General features: G+C 32.8%; 1 protein-coding gene across 1 annotated transcript in view; it reads left to right on the top strand.

Moving 5' to 3' along the window:
* LOC126781265 (leucine-rich repeat-containing G-protein coupled receptor 5) overlaps positions 1-23,728 on the top strand; it is a 263,720-nt gene that overhangs the window by 111,459 nt on the left and 128,533 nt on the right. Inside the window, exon 3 of the mRNA XM_050506159.1 lies at positions 9,634-9,679. The gene's annotated coding sequence lies outside the window, so the exon portion shown is untranslated. The remainder of the gene's footprint in view (positions 1-9,633; positions 9,680-23,728) is intronic.

The raw sequence follows: 23,728 nt of genomic DNA, 5'->3' as shown, positions 1-23,728 counted from the left end.
ATCAAGATAAAACGAAGAATGATTTGTGGCATCTCCACCGCACGGTACAAGAGTACATTGCATGTTTTATCTTTTTATTGATTGTACATTTAATTCAATCTTATAATACAGGTGCAAGAGAGGGACAAAAATGGAAATGACGTTCGTAAAACTTATTATCGCGTAAGATCTTAAAAAAGATCAATAACAGCTATTGAGAATTTGAACGAATATTAATCATCTGGTTTCATTTTATTTTAGTAAGTTATTAAAAGTAATATTGTATTTATAATTAGGTAATATAATCACTACATATTATAAAACAAAGTGCCCGGCCGCATCCGTTTGTATATCTGAACGTGATTAACTCAAAAAATGCCGAACGGATTTTCGTACGGTTTTCACCAATGAACGGAATGATTTATGGTTTAGATGCATAATTCAATAATATTTGTGTAAATTGGTTGAAATATGACGATGATTGTTGAAGATGTGTGAAAAAATCAATCGACTGGGAGCATACTGGTGGTAGAGCTTTGTGCAAGCTCGTCTGGGTAGGTACCACCCACTTATCAGATATTCTACCGCCAAACAGCAGTTCTTTGTATTGTTGTGTTCCGGTTTGAAGGGTAAGTGAGTCTGTAATTACAGGCACAAGGGACATAACATCTTAGTTCCCAAGGTTGGTGGCGCATTGATGATGTAAGCGATGGTTAACATTTCCTACAATCCCAATGTCCATCCACTTACCATCAGGTGGCCTATATGCTCGTCCGCCGTCCTATTCTATAAACAAAAAAAAATACTGGCGTGCGTCATGTAAACCAATAGTTATATGTATAATATTACGATATAAACGTTTTTTGTTGACTGTTATTCAACCTGTGCGAAGCCAGGTGTCTAGCGTATTCTTGGTAGCTAGTATATTCTTCTTATATGTTTTTTCGATTTAAAATAAAAAAGATATCAACACAAATAGAAATAAGTATACATTTATTATTAAGTACATACAATTATTAACAGAAATAAATCTATGCTTACATAAAATCTCCATATTAAAGGCGAATGAAGTAGTATTTTTAAACTCGTGTATTATCTGTGCTATGCTGTCAAGATGACAGACAAGTCTTGCAATTAAAGTAAAAACCCGCCAGCAGCACGTGTGCCGTGCATGTATGTATTGACAGCTCAAATGCGCGGCCGTGTTTATGCCAATAAAATTCAATTTATTACCGTATCGCCCTTAATAGTTTGCAGGTATTTTACAATCATACATAAACAAATAAATAAAATTGAAGCGTCTTTGATATCAAAATAAACGTCTCTTTTAAGTTGATATGGCTATTTGCGAATTAACAAAACCTAACCAACCGTTTTTTGAACGAAGTTCTTTTTACGCGGCTTACGTTAGAGTAAAATGGCAGAAATGGTCGCATAAGGAAATAGCGTTATGCTTACTCTCTAACTTTTCCTCTCTTTTTATCTTTATTACTGTCTCTTTCTATTTTATACGGTTGATGTGTGAACAAAAGTGAAATCAATTAAAAGATGATAAAAGCATATATTCAAATTAAAAAAATATACTCAAAATATGAGAAAAGGAAGTCATGGGAAATGTATTATGTTTTTGAAGTATTATAAGTATATTCAACGATAACTCTAACTCAAAATTAGTAAAAATAAATCTTAACCTCTATAAGTTGATCCGCCTAAGTCAAAATCCTCTATAAGTCGAAAATTCTATAACTCGAATTTTTTGGCGTCTCCCTTGATGTTCGAGTTATAGAGATTCTACTGTATATATATATATATATATAACTTATAATTCCTATTTTATATTTAAATTTGAATGAATTACTATTTTTTCTAACGATGATGATATGATGATATAACATAAAAAAATCTACATTTTAATGTTTTGAGTTGAAAAAGTATCGCAAACAACTTCATTCATGACGAGGGCTCCCAGACCGCACAATTTTTTTTATACTTTTGTCTTTGTCTGTTTGTCCGTAGTAATCTTCAAAACAGCTAAAAATACAAATGCAAATAAAATTAATTATTATCAGACGTATTTCAAGGTACCGTTTAGTCTTTATTTCATCAAAATCGGTTGAGTCTAACAAAAGTTATAAAGTTCACGTTCGTTTTTTTTCGTCCACTATTTCAGGCTTATCTATACAAATAAATCAAGTGTCTGTTATTTTAAAATAACTGACTGTTTTTTGTTTAAGACTACCTCTATCTAGTCATTTCAATATTTTATACCCATAAATCAAATAGGTAGTATGTACGTTCAAATAAAGGATTTTCGTCACTACCTGAGTCCGTCTTTTATATAACTGCAGCTGTTAGTATTTATGACTAAAAACCTGTCAATATAATTTTAAACCAAGTAATCGATGGAAATGAAGATTTTCCCATACTTTTTATACAATATCTTGGTTTTTGCATGAATTAAAAACTCTTTTACTTGCTTTTATAAGAGTTTTTCGTATAAGTATACTATTAACGGGCTTAACATATTTTTTAATTCATACGAGTATAATGAAAACATTATGCTGGTAATTTCATATCTGGCAACACAGAAGGTGAGATTATGGAATCATGCAAATTATACTCCAAATTATCATAATATCTATAAACAATGATAAAACATTATACATAACAAAATATATGCTTCATAAGAGTATAAAATAAATTACAAAAAACTACATATTGAAATACATAAATAACTATTATTGATTTAATATGAAGGAACTTTTAGTTACCTTTGATTCGATTCAAAACTGTATCCCATTGCATCAAGTAAATTTTTAACAAGTAAATTTCCCACTGCTGGGTTAAGGCCCATAAGCCGAGATGGCCCTGTGGTAAGAACGCGTGAATCTTAACCGATGATCGTGGGTTCAAACCCGGGCAAGCACCACTGAATTTTCATGTGCTTAATTTGTGATTATAATTCATCTCGTGCTTTACGGTGAAGGAAAACATCGTGAGGAAACCTGCATGTGTCTAATTTCACTGAAGTTCTGCCACATGTGAATTCTACCAACCCGCATTGGAGCAGCGTGGTGGAATAAGCTCCAAACCTTCTCCTCAAAAAGAGGAGAGGAGGCCTTTAGCCCAGCAGTGGGACATTCACAGGCTGTTACGGTTACGGTACGGATTAAGGCCTCTCTTTGAGGAGAAGTTATGGAGCTTATTTCACCACGCTGCTCCAATGCGGGTTGGTGGATACACATCTCAGACATTTTCAGTTCACTTAAGTTTCTTTATGATATTTTCCTTCACCGCAGAGCACGAGATGAGTTATAAACACAAATAATGCCTGGATTTGAATCCACGAATCATCTGTTAAAATGCATGAATTCTAACCACTGAGCCATCTCGGCTACGGTTCGAAATCTGATACGATTCGAATTTGCATCCTTGCATTGCGTCCAACCACATGAGTATAAATATAAAACCTTTTTGGTTTCTCCACACCAATATGTTATCGTTTATTTAATTTATTTTTCCATAAATAATAATTTCTGTACTTTTCATAATTAGTTGTGTTGGTTTAACTAAGTTTCATTTTTAAGCTGCAATGAATTCATTCTATCAGAATTGAATGAAAGAAAGAATTCGTTGAAAGCGAACACAATAAACACAAATATTCTAAACAAGAATAAGCCCAACTCCGTGGATATTATATAACTAGTAATTGTAGCTAACGTTGGAACAATTTTCAATTGAATTGAGACCGTGTAGCCGTTATTGTGAACTGGTTTTGTTCATGTTTTAATTAATTGAATTCTGTTGATCAAATATTGTCTAATAATAAATGTTGATCAATGCTGAAATGTTTATAAATATATTGTGTTTGATTCAATTAAAAAAAGGATTGAATGGTTAGAATGCCAGAATCATAAAAGCAGATTTTGAGTTCAAATCCGGGCAACGCTAAATTATTATGTACCTAATAGAGTTTGTAAATCATCTCTTGCTCGGTCCAGCTTTGGCTACGTGCTTTTCAAGCGTGGGAGAGTACACACATCCAACTTCCAGACTCCGGGCTGCTACTGAGAATCTTCGACGGGAAAATCGACCCGACCTGGAGCTTGAACAGAGGACGTCGTAATCAACGGGTTTTTATCTAGGCACAATCGGAACCGGTGGAAGCGCTTGACGATTCATAAGTACTTGTAAAAGTCTATTTGAATAAAAAATAATTTGATTTGATTTTGACTATACCAACAAGAGCCAAAAGTACAAAAGTAAAGAGTTATTGTAATGTACAATAGTGTGTAATGTGCAAGTACACGAACTCTCCAATCTTTATTCCCATAACCCGAGAGAATGGCAATCCGGAATCAGACGCAGGACCAAAAGCTTTTCCTTACTTTTTTATACACTATCAACTTCCTAAATTTAACTCAACGTTTTGCCCGACCAGAGATAAAAGCCACTTGATCATCAAAGCAATCACCATTGTCCCATAATAATGGAACATTTTATGTTTGAAAGCTTAATCTACTATATTTGATAGAATTATTTCGCCGAACATGAGATAATTGTAATCGTTAGATAGATATATCCACGCTTGAATGAAAGACGAACAATTATAATATTAATAAATAAAAAAATCCATATAATTGTAAAATGCCTTACATTAAAAAAAAATGAGTAGAAAAAATAAATATTATAGTGATTTATACGTATAATATGATTTGATATGATTTAACTGTATATCTTATACAGTAAAATCGTAGTATGAATAATAATAGCTTTGATGAGGCGTGCTTAGGTTCTTATAAAAATATTTTTAATCAATGTTTCAATTAAAATTTAATAATTATAATCTTACTTATTATATCCAAGAAAGAAATTGGGTAAAACAAAACAAATTAATGAAGCTCTTTATCTTTCTTTCAAATTAAATAACTAATTAGTTGTTAAAATTTATTTTAAATGTCATAAAAAACACATTATAATATTAAATTCACAAAGATTTGATGTTTATTAATAATTACACTTTCATACATACAAACTTAACATATCCAATACATCAAAGAAAGTCCGAAGGGCTTGAAGGTCCAACAATAATGGGTCATCATCGACTCCCTAACTCTTAACAAAGTTGCATAACCGAGGCCCTTTGCGTGTAAAACAAAACTTAATACTCTGCAAGAATGTGCGGTGCCCCTAATGCAAAGGGTTTTACCTTCAAGTACCTAACTAAATTTCGTAGTTTCGCTACTTTGTTGTTTGAGAGCTGTCGCATTGTTACCCATTTCGGGTGATGAAGTTAGCTGAATTAAAAGTCACTGGATCTCATTAGGCTCGGTTGTGGACGTGAATTCAATTTTCGGTCGATATATTAGTTTTTCTTTTGTCCGTGAAACTGTGCTTTGTAGCAATTCATATTTCCGTATATGTTACAAATGAATGGAAGCAATGTTTTCTTTGGTTTTAACATGCGAAATATTGTTTATGGAGCCATTTTGTCCCGAATATTATTGAAGGTATCATCTATAAGACTTGAAATCAATTAGTCTGCACTTTTTATTTATAGCAAGAACTGATACAGGTATAGTGTTCACGATATGGTATGTGATTACCTTAACCTTTAAACACTGGCTTAGTAAGTATAAGCCCAGAGCCGGATTTAGAGGCCAGCAGGCCCTAGAGCAACAATGGAAAAGAGATCCCTAATAATTTTCAAATTAATTGAACAATTTATTTTATTCGGCTGTTTCAATGTATGTATGTATGTATGTATGATAATGTATAACGTATTAAACAATATACATTAAATGTGTGTATTCGTCAGAATTAGTGTGTCTTTTTCCCGGACTTTAGTCCCGAATGTCATCCCCTAAATCCCCCGGCACTGTATTAGCCATCCTTATATAGTCAAAGGAATCTAAGATTAAGGGATATACGCGTTTGTCTCTATAATTTATGAATCAACATTCCATATTCAAACAACGTAATATTAAATTACGATACGATTACATATTAAAAATAAAATAAAAAAAAGAAACAGCAACTTATTGCGTATACACAAATTAAAAAATATACACCCAATTTAACTGGTCACGGCCGAGTGAAAAAAAATCCGTATAACATGATTTTATACCAGAGGACGTATACTTGTCTGTTTTTCATACACAAAGTTACTTTCCTCGTTACACAAGACCCAGTTTCATTTGGGTCAACGTTTTTCGACTCCTGAATGCTATGAAAGTATTAATTAATATAAAAAAATACATTGAAACGAAAATATTATGGGGATGAAGTATTCTACTTAAAATCTCATATTAATTTAGATTTTTATTAATTTAGATCCCATGACAAGTAATATATTACAAATGCGTAGAAAACATTTAGGCGTACATTTACCGTAACAGCCTGTGAATGTCCCACTGCTGGGCTAAAGGCCTCCTCTCTTCTTTTTTTGAGGAGAAGGTTTGGAGCTTATTCCACCACGCTGCTCCAATGCCGGTTGGTAGAATACATATGTGGCAGAATTTCAGTGAAATTAGACACATGCAGGTTTCCTCACGATGTTTTCCTTCACCGTAAAGCACGAGATGAATTATAATCACAAATTAAGCACATGAAAATTCAGTGGTACTTGCCCGGGTTTGAACCCACGATCATCGGTTCAGATTCACGCGTTCTTACCACTGGGCCATCTCGGCTTTTTTCCAACTCGGCTTTTTTTTAAGAAGATTTAAGAATATGTAATAAAATCGTACATTTAAGAATATATAATAAAATCGGACTTTCAGTTCAGTATAATTAATTTTTCGAAAAGCATATTATGACGAGGATATTATTTATATTAATATTAAAACGCGGAAATAATATTGTCTGTCTATTATGCTTTCATGGCCAAACCACCGAACCGATTTTAATGATATTTGCTACGAAGCAAGATTCAACCCAAAGGTATTTTTTATACCTCTAAACACTTGTCCTCCTCCCCTAACACGCGGGCGAAGTCGCGAGCGAAAACTAGCTATCGATAATTAATTTATCAAATGTTTTAATACGTTTGGAGCAAAATTTGAAACGATTTTGTATATATATCGGTGTAGTTGAAAGGCTCGTGACGCAAAAGTTTAACTCTTGTCAGATGTACCGAAATGGTACCATATTTTTAGTAAGTGCAAATATGAGACGCTGACTTACGATTATATAAATTATTTTGCTTATTTCTTATGGAAATAAATAAGATCCAAATATATAATGAATATATATAATAGATTCATTACATAAGAACGAAAATTGGGCACAAGTTTATGAAGTACTGATTCCTTGAGAAAAACTATACTAAATAAATAATAAATGAAAAAATATTCTAGTTTTATTTAAAAAAAAATATAGTATGTTAAAATCTGTCAGTAATTAATTCCAACCCCGATTAAATATGAGATAACACATTGTACCAACGCCAGATACTAAAGGGGGGGTACAAGTGTTGCAGTCTACTCATATGCGCCGTTCCTCTTACTGGGAAATACTTTAAAATATCCCTTATCACCAAGTTTTAAGGTACATTATACTTAGCACGTGGAATGTAATTAACTGCAGTGTTTTTGCCCAACATAATTTTCACAGTGACTTCATATTTTCAAACGACCCTCGCTAAGGTCGCCGACATACGTAACGATGCGATACGACGAACGCACATAGAAATGAAACATCCCGTAAAACAGAATTACTTAACTCAGCTTGTATAAATGTTAATTAAAACTGTTTAAAAGTATTTTAATTAGTTGTAAGAATTTTGTATACTGAAATATATTTAAATACTATTGAATTAATATTATATTAATTATATAAAAGTATATTACTTAAAAACAAAATGGCTAAAGATTCAAATTATGAACGAAGTGGTGGTTATTGGTGTTTGATATTTGTTAATTGCTTAATTTAAAGATATGGTATAGAAATGGTAAAACATGATTTCTAAAGCTAGCTAGTTTACCTGGTGCTCTTGGTAGGTTTCACCCACCACCCACTTACCTGATATGCTAACGTCAAACAGCAATAATTAGTATTGTTGAGTTCCGTTTGGAAGGTTAAGTGGACCAGTAGTAATTACAGACACAAGGGAGATAAAATCTTAGTCGCCAAGGTTATTGGTGCCGTAATGGATGGTTAATATTTCTTACGTGCTGATGTTAGAGTGGTGGTGATCATTTACCACCAGAGGGCGCATTAGCCCGAACGCTGATCTATATAAAAAAAAACAGAAGAGAAAAAAAGAGCTAGAAAGAGAGACGCCTACGAACAGTATATTTATATGATATATTAACAGACTGTTTAGCAGTAGTTGGTCATTTATGAACTGTTATTAAATCTACTCTACAAAGACAGCTAAAATGTGGACGCAGAAAGTATTTCTAGACTTGCGGCGAGAAATGCGACTTTCTGTAAGAGAAAATATATTAGCTCTGTAATATACATTCAGCCTCGTCTAGGTAACATTAAATATTAAGTCAAGCAAAGACTAAAGTTAACAATGAGGCGGCACTTAAGCCTAGCCGAGTGAGATACACGACAAGACAAAGCACCCGTCTTTTCAGCATCACCCCCGAGCTGAAGGGTTACCATTAAACTACCTCATTAGCGCCAAAATAACACTTGCAATATAAAAGAGTGACGCAGCGCTCCTCGGCCTATTCATCATGTTGCCCTAAAATGTGCGTAGAAAATACGAAGCGTAAAAATGTACAATTAATTTGTAGGGAAACGAAAGTATTTTTTTTTGTAATTTTAATTTGTTAATCAATCTGTAATACCGACTTTTCTGTCAAAAAGAAATATATTATCAGAAATATTTATTCACAGTAGAATGTTACTTAAATTAATGAAAAATCGTCGGTATATTTGTGTATATAACACTCGATACGCGATGAGTAATTATAATGATATTCACGTTATTAGTTTATATACAACATCAACATAGTAGTAAGATATTAAAGTAACGTAGTAGATATATTCCATCAAAGGGAATAAATCGTTGGCCAAGAAATAATAAATTAAAAAAAAAAAGTTCGTAATCAGTCAATAAATCACACTAATATAATAAATAAACGCTGGTCCTGCGCCCGAACTCTTTCCGGTCGTGTCGGATTGCCGTCCCATCGGATTATGAGAGTTAGGGAATAGATAATGCACCTGTGTTTGCGCACACACTTGTGCACTATAAATAATATAATAACAAAAATGCAATATTCTATAAGACTTTTTATGTGTAAAACTTCCGATGATATTTTATTTTACTTGTATTGTTTAAATGCTATAAATATCATCAATGTTGCATATCACTTTGTGACACTTCCTGATAGTGGTCATAGTTTTGCCACGAATGAAAAAAAACATAATGTATATTTTACAAGTAATTTCTCGTGTAACTGACTGTATTGCATTTTAAGGAATAAATATCTATAAACTATAAATTAAAAGAGACGACAAATTAATAACTTTATCTGTTCCATTCTAAGCTCAAACGATTTGACAAAACCTTAATTAATATGGTATTAACACACAATAAGACTTTTAGTAGCATCTTTTACAAACTATATTATAATACAAACTAATAAAAATACTAAAAATAACGAAACTTATGTAATTTATTTTTTCTTGTTACAGATCTATCTATTCGCAATTCTAAATAAATAGACAACGGATATGTAAGGTAAGACATTTTATATTTATGTATATAAAATTCACCAAATTAAATTAAAAAAAAGTAACAGCCTTGTAAACGCCCCCACTGCGAGTTAATCTCTTTCCTCTCCTCTCCATTTATAAAGAAGGCTTGAAGCTTGCTCCACCACGCTGCTCCAATGTGGTTTGATGGAACTCATATGAAAGATTTTGACACATGTAAGTCTCCTCACGATGTTTTCCTTCACCACCGAGCACGAGATCATGAGAATTCCTTGTTGCTTGCTTGGGTTTGAACCCACAATTTCCGTTTAATGTTATTAAAATTAATTAATAACATTAAAATTACATTCAAATGAACAATATTTGCACCAAAACTGCATAAAGTCGTTGTTAATTATTTAATAATAAAATAATTTTAATAATTAAATAAATACACAATATTTATGTCCTACATGACACGTATGTAGGCTGCCTTACGTGAATGTCGCAGGTTCTATCCTAAACCTAAGGCTGTTTCGTATACACTCACAATGCTACTTACTGGTGTGAGGGCTTTGTGCAAGCTCGTCTGGGTAGGTACCACCCACTCATCAGATATTCTACCGCAAAACAGCAATACTTGATATTGTTGAGTTCCGGTTTGAAGGGTGAGTGAGCCAGTGTAATTACAGGCACAAGGGACATCAAATCTTAGTTCCCAAGGTTGGTGGCGCATTGGCTATGTAAGCGATGGTTGACATTTCTTACAATGCCAATGTCTTGGGGCATTGGTGACCACTTACCATCAGGTGGCCCATATGCTCGTTCGCCTTCCTATTCTATATAAAAAATACAAGTTAAAAAAAACATGGAGAAAATAAAAATATTAATAATACATATTATATTAAATATCCTAATAGATACTTAAACTATAAAATACAAAACAAAATCTATTAAAATGTTCTCCAAACATTTTAAAAGGTCAAACGATAACACTAAAAATAAAACTGCCGACTTAAAAGAAAAAGGTGAACGAAATCCTTTAAAAGAACTCGCCTGCTAATATTATTCAACGTTTATTTTATCCATCCACATAGAATAACATTATTCCATTCGTATACTGACCATTTCCCTAGCAATATTAAAAAAAACGACGATCTCAAGTCGAGACTTCTATTATAGTTCTTATTTCTCTTGAATTAATGGTTACTATCGTTTGCTAATCATTCAGCCGTGACGTTGAAGTGGACATTATGGGATTTTAATTAATTGCTATCTAGAAATAAGGGCTTATGAATAAGCTCACTACGGTGTAAATTCAAGGACTTTATAGGCTCAACGGAATACGGTTGTTGTATTTATAAGGCAGTGCTTACATATATTTTTTGGTTTGTAGGTAATGGAATAATAAAAATATTTTATGTAATGTTTTTCTTACACTTTACAAGCAGAAAATATATTTTGAAGCGAACCTTCTTCGGGCGTCATAGAAAAAACATTTTAAGGTCGAATTTTAGTTCAATGTACATAACGTTTCAACATGAAAAGCTTGTGACGTAATAACCTTTTCATTTCGGTTACGGGTTGCAAACGGTTTACTTATCGTATTTATTTATTACTAGTTTCGCACCAGCACGCAGCTTAATTTGTACGATGGGGGGGGGTGTCAGGTATTAGATATCCTATGTCATCTTCTGTTCCCCTGAAAATGTATGAAAAATTTCATGATAATCGGTTCGGTGATAATCGGTTGTTAATACAGACAAAACAGATTAGCATTTATAAAATTAGTTAGGGTTTCAAAAATATATATATAATCGTTGATAAAAACTTGGTATTATTATTTAATCAATGCATTAAAAATATATGGCATATTAAGAGGAAAAAACAATTACCACCGTTTATAAATAAAAGCGTGCGTAATCTCAGTTTGTCCGATTCGCGCCGGTCACGAGTAAATCTATTCATATGCGCCCGCGCATGCAACACAGTACTCGCTGCGAATAAGTTTTACCTGCTTATTGTTTTTATTCACATTTCAGAGAATAATTGCGCTGCTGAACTGTTGCATTTCGTCGAGTGCAATATATTCAAAGTAAAAAAAAAGAGATTTTAAGTCGGAATAGGATTTAGTAATTAAAAAAAAAACAGATTTTACATTTTTTTTATATAATCGTTATTTAAAAAATTCGAAGACATTATAAAAAAACTTTTAAATTGAAGTTTCTTTTGATGTTTTAGATTTGAAGAAATTTAGAGATAATGAAAAAATAATGACTTCAAAATTCCAAGTAGAAACGTTGTATCGACGCGTGCGCAGCCAAGACCGATCATTTCGAATTCAACACACGAACTCCGCTCGCGTTGAATAAGAATGGCTCGCTTTTGTTTTTGTTTACATTTTGAGTGCATTTTCCTGTTACGTTATCGACACGTGGGTATGTTTGAATCGTGCATTGCTAATTCAAGTTAAGTCAAATTCTGGCTATTTCATGTCTTTACAGCGTGGAATTGTACCTTTACGATTTTATTATATACATGATTATATTTTAATGATATGACCACTAGGCTAGCAAATATAACCGCAAATCACGTAGTTTTGGATTCAAATAATAGCAACATACAGATTAACCAAAAAAAAATTATAAACTTTTTTGTTGTAACTTATAATGTTTTCTTATATAGCATTAAGAAAATTATTTATGAACTAGAACTTCTTTGTTTCCTTGTATATCAGTTATAATTGAAGTCCAAATATTTATGTATTTTGTATGTATTTTACTAATTCTAGTTAGTATATATTTGACTAAGTTTGCTCAATACTAGTAAATAAAAAAGAACAATGTATTAACGAAATTCATATTATGACACATATATTTTGTAGTGTTAACAAAATATGTTAATTTACAATATGGAATAATATATAACCGTAATTCATCTGAGTTATCAGGAGGAATCTTATCTCCGAGCGTTGTATGAAAATAAATCCTATGAGCGTCCGTGCGCTCCGTATAAGGCTAAACACGGGCTGATGATAGCAATCTAGATAATTCTTATTTATTCCTGCCATTTGCTTATCGTGGGAGAGTTTATTTTTGCTTTTATAATATAAAGGGATGGAACCTGCGACAGAATGCACAGCCGGATTCAATACACCCGCGTATACAGTTACCGTTTTGTATGCGCCGCGGTGCGGATGGGAGATAGTTGATAGTGTAAATTATAAGCGACAAGCGGATAAACCCGTATCACAGTTTTTCTTTGTGTATACACAAGCCGAGATGGTCCAGTGGTAAGAGTGCGTGAATCTTAACCGATTATCATGGGTTCAAACCCGGGCAAGCACCACTGAATTTTCATGTGCTTTATTTGTGGTTATAATTAATCTCGTGCTTTACGGTGAAGGAAAACATAGTGAGGAAACCTGCATGTGTCTAATTTCACTGAAATTCTGCCACATGTGTATTCCACCAACCCGCACTGAAGCAGCGTGGTGGAATAAGCTCCAAACCTTCTCCTCAAAAAAAAGGGGAGAGGAAGCCTTAGCCTAGCTGTTTGACATTCACAGGCACTTGTATACACAACCTTGTTATAAGAATATAACACTACGTACTTTAATGTTTCAATTGTTAATTTGAATACAGACTAGCTAAATTTTATGAGAAATAAAAATTAGAAAAAAGCCTATTCGATAATCGATCATTAAAAACTATTGGCTTGGTCATTGCAATAAATCCCTGAGGACATTATTGTTATCACAATTTTTTCTGCTTTATTAAGTTAGGTTAACGAAACTAAAGTTTTATAATCGGTACTCCGCTTTCGCTTATAACATATTTACGTCTAAAATTTATATAATACAAGCTACCAGCTCGTTGCTTAGCATAAGGTAAACAGCGGAGCACACTCTCGACCCTCCCGAGTCACGACAAGCGCAAGCGCATTCCATTTGAATATCTGCGGCCAGTGTGTACGTAGCTTTATCCAAGTGTTAATATTTCATGGAGGTTTTAATTTAAAATTCAATAGCGGTCGAGTCTTTGTTTTAATACTTTTGTGTTTTGATATTGCTTTAGGAAATAAAATAAGATGTTATTTTATTGTTTTCAATGCTGTTCTCTTTTCTATTGATTGGGTGAAGTCATTTGTAGTTCTATTTCTCTTAAAGATGTTTTATGAAGTTGACTGATAAAGACATTTGATAGAAAAAGTGTTTCTTTTTTACAGTACAGTACAGTACAGTAACAGCCTGTTAAATATGTAAATAAATAAATAAATAAATAATGTCCCACTGCTGGGCTAAGGCCTCCTCTCCCTTTTGAGGAGAAGGTTTGGAGCTTATTCCACCACCCTGCTCCAATGCGGGTTGGTAGAATACACATGTGGCAGAATTTCAATGAAATTAGACACATGCTGGTTTCCAGTTGGATGCATGCTGGTCATGCAAATTTACACTTTATTATTATATAAGTAATTATATATTACGAATTTACCTTTTTTTTAAAGTTTTTTTTAATTTAATTTTAAATACATTTTTAAGTAAAGTGCATAAATACAAGATTATGTAGCTAAAAAAAATGTTGGAGTCAGTTTTCGTTATTTAAATGTTTCGATATCCAAATGTAATTTTATATGATTATTACATGTAATTACGATTATTGCTACCGACTGAGTTTTTATCGATTTTTGTTAGTAGATTTTACATAACATAACGGCAGTAGCTTATTTACTCAGTATTATTTCTGAGTTCTACGCAAACCGTATTTGGTTTCCATTAATATATTAACTTTTTAAATTATTTTTTTTTTCGTGCTTTGTTACGTTTGTTTTTATGTATTAATAGTTTTATTTATTTGGTGATTCTACATGCATTATGCATTTATAATACGAGTTAATTTATACTGAAAAATCGAACGAATAAAGTATATGTTTCTCTCTCTCGGTCGTTTACTTCGTTGCTGAAGGTCGTGTCTACTCTGATCTAGGGTCTGGGCCACGATCTCCGTGAATTCTCCAGTCCTTCCTGTCCTCAGCTTTCCTCAGGGCTGTGGTCACTTGGAGACCAGTGAGGTTGGTAACTTGGTCCGACCATCGTGTGGGGCAGCGGCCACTTGGTCGTTTCCCCTCTACTTTGCCAAGCACCATCAGCTTGTCGAGGCTGTCAGGCTGCCTTCGCGCTATATGACCAAATAACGGAGGACTAACGAAGGAGATTATATTTAAAAGGTATAAAACTATATGAATAAAACACAACCAAATAAATATCAATATTCTATTAACCACTGTCTCTTATGTTTCAACGGCAATATATTATCCGATAAACGTCCGTGTTCCGTAACTTAAAGAGAATAAATGACGCGTTCTTTGTCGATAATTTTCATCGATAACCGCAAATTCGATGCTATCGACCGCAGCCCTATCGAATAATGCGATAACGCAAATCGCATTCGAGCTCCATTAATCTCGAATTGCGAATAAAAGTATATTAAATATAAATTGTGGCTAGCCCGTAATTATAGACGGCTTTATGATTTCTATATTATTTCATATGAATATGTAATTTTTTTTTTTAGATCCGCTTTAAAGCGCTTTAATTTTTTTTCCTGTATTGGATATTTGTGTTTTATATTAACCTGTTGCTAATGCTAGACGATTTTCTGCCTTTAACTATTTCAATTTAATAAAATGAAGGTAAAAATTAAATGAAAATTAGTAGATAATTCCATATTTTACAAAAAGAAACACTTCTATATCATATATAAAAGTAAACCGAAAAATATTAGATAAAAATGAGCATATTACTAGTGAATGAAAGGCCACAAAACGTAATAAGAATTAATTAGTTTACTGCCTAACACATCGAATCACTCACGGCAACTTCACGCTGCCAACTTCCTAACTCCGAACCGCTATTTTTGACGAGCCGGTTGGTGAATGCTTGCCTTTCACGCGAAAGGTTGTGGGTTCGATTCCCACCCACGACAGATATTTGTGTGCATGTCTGTTTGTCCTTAGTCTGGGTGTAATTATCTATATAAGTATGTATTTACAATAGAAAATAGTATATGTAGTATATATGTTGTCTGGTTTCCATAGTATCAGCTCTGTACAAGCTTAATTTGGGATCAGATGGTTGTGTGAAAAATGTCCCAGGATATTATTATTATTATTTTAAATTTCTAGACGGAAAAAATTAACAACGTGGATCATTTTTATTTGACGGCAGGAGCTTATGCGCCCGTCTACATTACAGCAAAACCTTTTTTCAATATTGGGTGTTTGTGTATTATATTAACCTGTTATTTTCTGCCATTAAATACTTTATTTATTTAATAAAAGTTAGTAAGCATAAGATAATCCTCGTATAAAATGAAACTAAACATTATATAATCATAATAAGAGTCGCGGGAAGCCGTTGGATGCGGGCAACGCAAGACCGGCTGACATAGAAATTCTTGGTAAATTTCTTTGTCCAGCAGTGGACGTCTTCCGACTGACACTGGACGTCTTCTGACTGGCTGTCTTTTGACTGATGATGATGTTGCTGGAACATTATAATCGATAGTTAATAAATCTTACAGCGCCAATGTCTATGTGATGTGGTGACCACTTACCATCAGGTGGTTCACTTGCCCGTTCGCCTAATTTTTGAAAAAAAAAAAAGATCAGCTCGGGCACAACCTAAGTACTATAGTAAAATAATTAAATTTTAACGAATTTAGGGCCAATAAATATTATCTTACAGGTCTGGACTACAAAACTCTAAATGTTAATCATTACGACTTGCTCTTATTTCTAATCATGTACAAATTGGTTCTGCAACATGAAATCTGAATAATTGAATCAAGGATAGATTGATGTAGGCGCCATTCCTGCCCACTCGGAAGTATAGTATATTTATGGAGTCAAATCAAATTATGCGTAGGCACTAGGTAATGTATATTAAATGCATTTAATGATTGTTTTATAGTAATATATATTTATTTATTGACATTAAATTATTATAGACGTTGATTTATCTGTTTTAAATATAGACTTCGTATTTTACTTGTTTCAGAATACAAATATGTAGATTTTTCTTTATTCGTTAAGAAAATATATTTAATGTTAATGTATATAATATATGATCCATATATTAAATATACTAGCATCAAAAATTGTCGTGTTTTTTTTTGTGAAATAAGGCACAGAATGAAATTCCCACAGCTAAAACTGTATAAAAATTAAAAAGTATTAAAATCATAATTCAAGATTATCTATTACATATGTATTCGTTCATTTCTATAGGTAAAGACAAAACAATTCAGTACCTTTTCCTGCTCTGTTAATCAACCGATTTTCTTTTTCATCAAATTTTTAGTAATTACGGTCGAATTTCAACCACTGAGCGACACTAGCTTAAATGGTTCACCCATATTTGAACCACGCTTACAATTTTGATGTTTATTCGCCTTGTATATACCGACTCTATTTATTTTGTACTAACATTACACTGGACATGTATATATGTATGTTGAACAAATATTTATTTAAGTCGTCGTGTAAGATGAACAGTGACCTATTTCAATCGGTATCGATTAAATCGATTCCGATTAATTCATTGTAGTACCGTTTATCGGTTCAGAGGTATAATCATCGTAGTCAAATCCTAGTCTCAAATTCATTGAAGTTTCACATGTTTTTTTATTAATTACATCCTCACTAAAGCGAAAGTAAGTTGGTTTGTTTGTTACGATTTCACGTGTTACTTAACCGATCATCATGAAATGTTACATACATATAAATTTATAATAAGCTACATAAGTTATGATAAGTTGTTTATGTAATGTAATACGTTTAAAAAATGTATATTTGTAATTAGGCTTAGACACATTCTTTAATCAAAATATCGTTAAACTTGTATTCTGCACATTATTTACAAACATTTAATAACATATAATAACAAGTAGTACATATATGCCGATAAGCCGAGATGGCCCTGTGGTAAGAACGCGTGAATCTTAACCGTGGGTTAATCATCGTGGGTTCAAACCCGGGCAAGCACCACTGAATTTTCATGTGCTTAATTTGTGATTATAATTCATCTCGTGCTTTACGGTGAAGGAAAACATCGTGAGGAAACCTGCATGTGTCTAATTTCACTGAAATTCTGCCACATGTGTATTCTACCAACCCGCATTGGAGCAGCGTGGTGGAATAAGCTCCAAACCTTCTCCTCAAAAAGAGGAGAGGAGGCCTTTAGCCCAGCAGTGGGACATTCACAGGCTGTTACATATAGTATGCGAAGACGGCCTATTACTTATACTGATCTCTTCCAGGCAACCTCTGTAAAGAGAAATGTTTACTTTCGTGATCACTAATCGGGCAAAGTCTACCCGATTTGTCTCTTACTAGTGTCTTACTATTAATTTAAAAGTGTTTTTGCAAAAGTGAGTTTGTTTGAACTATCATTACAAACACATCGTATAAATTATTTAGAATTTAAGATTGTCTGATTTATATTTCTAATATTAACATGAAATCCATAATAACAAAATATATTTTTTCTCGAAATCGGCAAATCATAAATCAGAGTGTGCAGCACATATGCTTTCTATTCTCTCTCAGTTCGAAATGATGTTAAAACTCCATGAACGCGAGAACAGGTAAAAGACCAGTGGCCGTACAAGTTTTCCAAAGTACAAGAGTCTATAACTGCCAACTTCATTACGGCCTATTTTAAAAAAATTCTTGTCAACCTATCTTTCAACACGTAACATAAAAAATAAGATACATTTGTTGCGTAAATTAATTTACAAACGTTCCATGTCATATCTAACCTATTTATAAGCTGTTCTGTTTTCAAGACGTTTAGTAACGACCCACATTACAATGCGAATCGATTGACTCGATTCCGATTAATCGTTCGCTTGAAAAGTATCCATTAGTTTAATTTAGGTCATTCGTGTACAATTGATGTTTAGTGTCCTATTTACTATTGAAGATCAAGGCCTGACAAATCACTTCGGATATAGAGGGAAGTTTGTTTTAGTAGTTTGTTTTAATAAAAATATTGGTTAGTCCCATCTGTTAGTATCATAATGAAGTGTTTTTCTTAACTAAACCGTTCAGTGGCTTACAACTATTGACAGCCATCAAGGTGTTCTTGTGGTCTGATGTGAAAGGTAAACCGGTGTAACGGCATAAACAATGTCCTATAATTAACAGCGAGTTTGTAATATAAGCATATCAATTAACCTACCAAGTCAGGTCAGAGAACTCTCGCCATGTTGAAAAATTGGCAGTGATTGTAAGCATGTTTGGTGTCCATGAATAAAGAGATTTACCTCATTGCTCTTGACGTCATTTTGATAACCATAAAGTAGTTAGGTCTGGCTATATTGCCTGAATATTGTCCTTGTGAGTTATGACTTTGCCAGTCACAACTCACAAGGACTGAATCTCATTCCAAATCGGTCAGGTAACTTCATTTATAGTGGGAGCTATAAAAAACCTAATTTATTTAACGTCATTTAAAGCAGGTTTTTAGTTGCAAAATATTTTTAAAAAGAATCATAAAATTTATGTTTTGATAAATTTTCTACACAAAAACTATCAAATGTTAAACTAATTATTTAAATAAAAGTTAACACGAATTGAATGATAAAAAGTATATCATATTCGAACTTTGATTGGTTAATATTGACTTGGTACAAAGATGAAGATATTTCTGAATGAATAACATAATTTTTAGACGCGGAATCAAACACGCAATGCAAAGAACAACTTTTGATACGGAACCTCAAAACTTATGCTAAATTAATTACATAACGCCAGCAAGTATTGCGCTACTATTTCCATTTGAAACTGTTGCAGTCATTAGCATGTTAGCTGTAATAGCCACAACGCCACATTTGCACAAACAGTTCGCTTCTAACAGAAAACAGGAACTCTTCCGTTTGCATTTTAAAGCGCATTGTTCAATTTACAATGCAATCAAGTTCTTATTGCAATATCAATAAGAGTCATTGAATATACAAGAATATGAACCTCGATATTAACTACGTTGACGAAACAATGGTCCTGTTTGTTAATTTTCTTTTAACGATTATACAAAGTCACTTGGTGGTAGAGTTTTGTGCAATTCGTCTGTGTAGGTACCACCCACTCAACACATGTTCTATTTTATGGTTTGGTTCCTGTTTGAAAAGTCGGTGAGCCAGCACAATTTAGGCACAAGGAGACATAACATCTTTGTTCCTAAAGTTGGTGGCGGATTGGTAATGATTGGATTGTCAATATATTTTGCACAACAGCACAGCAAGTAAAGCATTTCTAAGGTATCAATTAAACGAGAATCATAAATAGATTCGGGTCTGTGAAGGTCGATCCGGTCGTTGAATAGTTTCGTCATGACATAATAAAATATTTTACCTGAATACATTATTTCAATTAATAATCGTTTGGATAATTAAAGAGCTATTTTATGCGAATGAAATAAATACCCAGTTACGTTTACAATTCATAAAGGTCGATTTATAAATTATCAACAAAATTTATCTACTTCGTAATAAATTCGTTAACTAACTAAACAAAACTGTAACCAACATGTAATATAGATTGCATTGAAAATAACATTGTATTAAATAATTAGAATTTATATAACCGATGAGAGGATTAAACATACTTACCAATAAGGTATTCAAGCTACTAAAGCTGTTGAAACTTACTTAACAGCGCTTAACATCGATTAGGTGAAGATTCGATGATTTCACTCCCGTGGGCACGGCTGTATGCAGCGCTGTTGGCTCCATTCCAATTTACGTATATTTTTTAATATTTTATGGTGTGAAAACAAAAACCTACAAAGGAAAGTGAAAGATTTTGGACTACAAAGATATCCAGAAATTATTATATTAAAAAACACAAATAAAAATAGTCCATAATTACACCTATTTTTTTACAATCATGCAAAAACGTAGGTTACTTTCATAACCTAAAACATGCCCTCACAAATAGGTGAAACCACGGGTGGGAACAAGTATTATATCAGAGGATATTGATTTTATTAAAAGTGTCACTAAATATAGCATAAATATTACGCTTTAGTTAATACTAAAACATATAAATCATTTTAGATTTAAGATAAACCTTCCTCGGATCCATAACTTGTATGAAATAGATCTGCGAGTAACTGTTTGCGAGGAACATGACTCTAACAAGAAATATATCTTAATGAGCTATCAGAATGTTCCCAGCATTATCGTACATCATTTAATTACGAGTATATTTATTAAGATTTCATCGTTGTGTAATGACGATACTTTCTAATTATCAAATATTTATTTTAAAATTAATTTTGCGGAAACAGTTCAGCGCTTTATTAGCGCCGTTTCTCGTCCTGACTCTCAGATACCCATCTGCGATTATACAAGACTAGCTCGGCTGGCCACTCATCAGATATTCTACCGCAAAACAGCAGTACTTGGTATTGTTGTGTTACGGTTTGAAGGGTGAGTGAGCCAGTGTAATTACAGGCACAAGAGACATAACATCTTAGTTCTCAAGGTTGATGGTGCATTGGTGATGTAAGCGATGGTTAACATTTCTTACAATGCCAATGTCTATGGGCGTTGGTGACCAATTACCATCAGGTGGCCCATATGCTCGTCCGAGCATATGGGCCTTCCTATTCTATAAAAAATGCAAGCAAAAAAACATAGTTCAACTAAATACTCACTTCTATTAATGTTAAGGTTAGTGTCATAGTGCTCAGACTAGATTTAATGCTTCATAGATACGACATGTCTGAGTTGACCTTTTACACAATGCTAGCGAGGTTAAAGGTTACTTCGACATACCAACGGTAAATGTTTTTCGAATTTTCAAATTCAGACGAGCTTGCACAAAGCTCTTTCACCTGTATGTTTGAATTAACTGTTTTTAGTTTTGCTTTATGATAAAATTTATCAACTCTTACAGCAGTGCACGCGCACACTTATACCCTTTACAACACAATACTAAGGTTGTTAAAATATACTACTTAAATTGACTTTAGGATGTCAAATGTACCCACCGATAAGGGCTCGCCGCAATAAGAAAATATCACTCAATAAACCGTAAATGCGCTGTAAACGCCGCATCTGATGACCCTTATGCCTTTAATTATATTATGTGTGCGATTGATCGTATACTACATTGAGTCAAGGGCTTCAAGCAATAATTAGGTCAAATGAAACAAAATATATAGACGGTATTAAATTTCCCCACGATAACTGCCCTTAATAACATAGACAAAATCGCACTATGAACAAGATGCATGCTCTCGTAAAACCTGGTTGCACAACAAATGATGTCGGAGCGAGTGGAATGCTGCCAAGCGTCATAAATGTTTGATTCTGTGCCACCGACAATTTGATTTGACTACTTTATTATTAAAGTGGACATGATTTATCTTGGCTGATGAAGTTTGAATAGCGCTTGGCACTGATTTACTTGAAGGCTTAACTGCATTGATTTTTAAAAATTTATTTTAAAATCTTTGCGTATATCTTCAAACGTTTCTTTTCAAAATAAATAGAAAATCATAAGAAAGATTTTTGCTTTTTTTTCTGAAATATTTTTAATATCTTTCAATTTAACACTCCTCATTTACACCTAAAATTATTTTAGTTTGAATATTATGTACTTGTAATAATTTCATTATACTCATATTATAAATGCGAAAGTAACAATGATTGTTTTTTGACTATTAGAATATGATATCATAATTATATGCAAAAAATAATAATTGAATGTAATTTGATAAGCGAATATAGTCAAATCGTTTGATATCTTTTATAATGTACCGTTAAAGTTTTATTTTCCAAGAGTCGACAAAACATTATCATAAATAAACTTCGCTTTCGAAACTACGCTGGACGGAAAAGTTCGTTTTTACGGCTATTTCCGTATAGATATGGCATCTACGTGTTTTTGTGTATAACAACACACTCAACATATATATAAATATATTAAAAATTTATATTAATGATAGAATTAAATAATTATCACCTTTTTTAAACATTCAATTAAGATAAAATCAAGTACTATATATTTACAAATCTTACTATAATATTTCATCCGCCATATTCCATTTCTCACGACGTCAGATAGCCACACTAAAGACCACATTACAAATTTATTTAATGACAGTCGCTCCGGATCTTACTTGGCGCAAAGGTTGTCCTATGCCGTACAACATGGAAACGCGGCCTCTGTTATGGCTAACTTTGCGGCGGCTTTTACTTCTTTAAATTTGACTAGTTTTAGTTTTAAGAAATTTGTATATTTAATTGATATATTTTATCGATTTGTAGCTTTTCTAATTAATAAATTCTGCTAAAAGTATTAAAAAAAAATCAACTTCTATGAAATAAATACAGATGGTATTAGATGTAGGTAAGGAGTATCGGAATTTATCAATTTGCGGGATATGAATGATATGAAAAATAAAAATATGTTGAACTTATGAAATTATAATAAAAGAAAGACAAATGTCTGATGAAAGAACCCAGCCATCCAGTAAACAAATCGTTCCAGATAAGAATATTTATCGAGTATCTTGTTAGTGTACGTGGGCATCACTATCTCCGCGAGCCCCTAGATTTATAGTGACGTACGGCGTGAATTATCGATATCGACGCTTTGCTCGATTGCGTGTCGTGTTTTGTTGCGATGGCGTGAATATTTTAGCTTATTATTTGCATTTAAATTTCGAATAAATAACGAATCCACGGGACATATTTCTTTTTTATATGAATTATTTTTCACATCGACGTTGTTGATCGATGTTTAATTATTTTTATTCATCGTTTATTGTCTTTTCCTGATCAACCGTATATTTACGTTAAACTGCATATTGTATTGAGTATATTCTCATATCCGCAGGGCGTTGGAATAACTAAGTAGTATTAGGTTTTACTTTTCACCTTTTTATTAGTCATTATAATGAGTCTTGATTATCGAAGACAAAATTTTGACAAATACCTTGAATTTCCTAGAATTCGACTATAGGAAGAAGAATGCATGAGTGTTATATGACTGTGTGTGTTCATATTTATATATTTGAATTTTT

This window comes from Nymphalis io, chromosome 3 (assembly GCF_905147045.1).
Source record: "Nymphalis io chromosome 3, ilAglIoxx1.1, whole genome shotgun sequence".
In the NCBI taxonomy this organism is placed as follows: Eukaryota; Metazoa; Arthropoda; class Insecta; order Lepidoptera; family Nymphalidae; genus Nymphalis; species Nymphalis io.
Note: the sequence above shows the minus strand (reverse complement) of the source record. Positions and strands in the feature narration are given on the sequence as shown.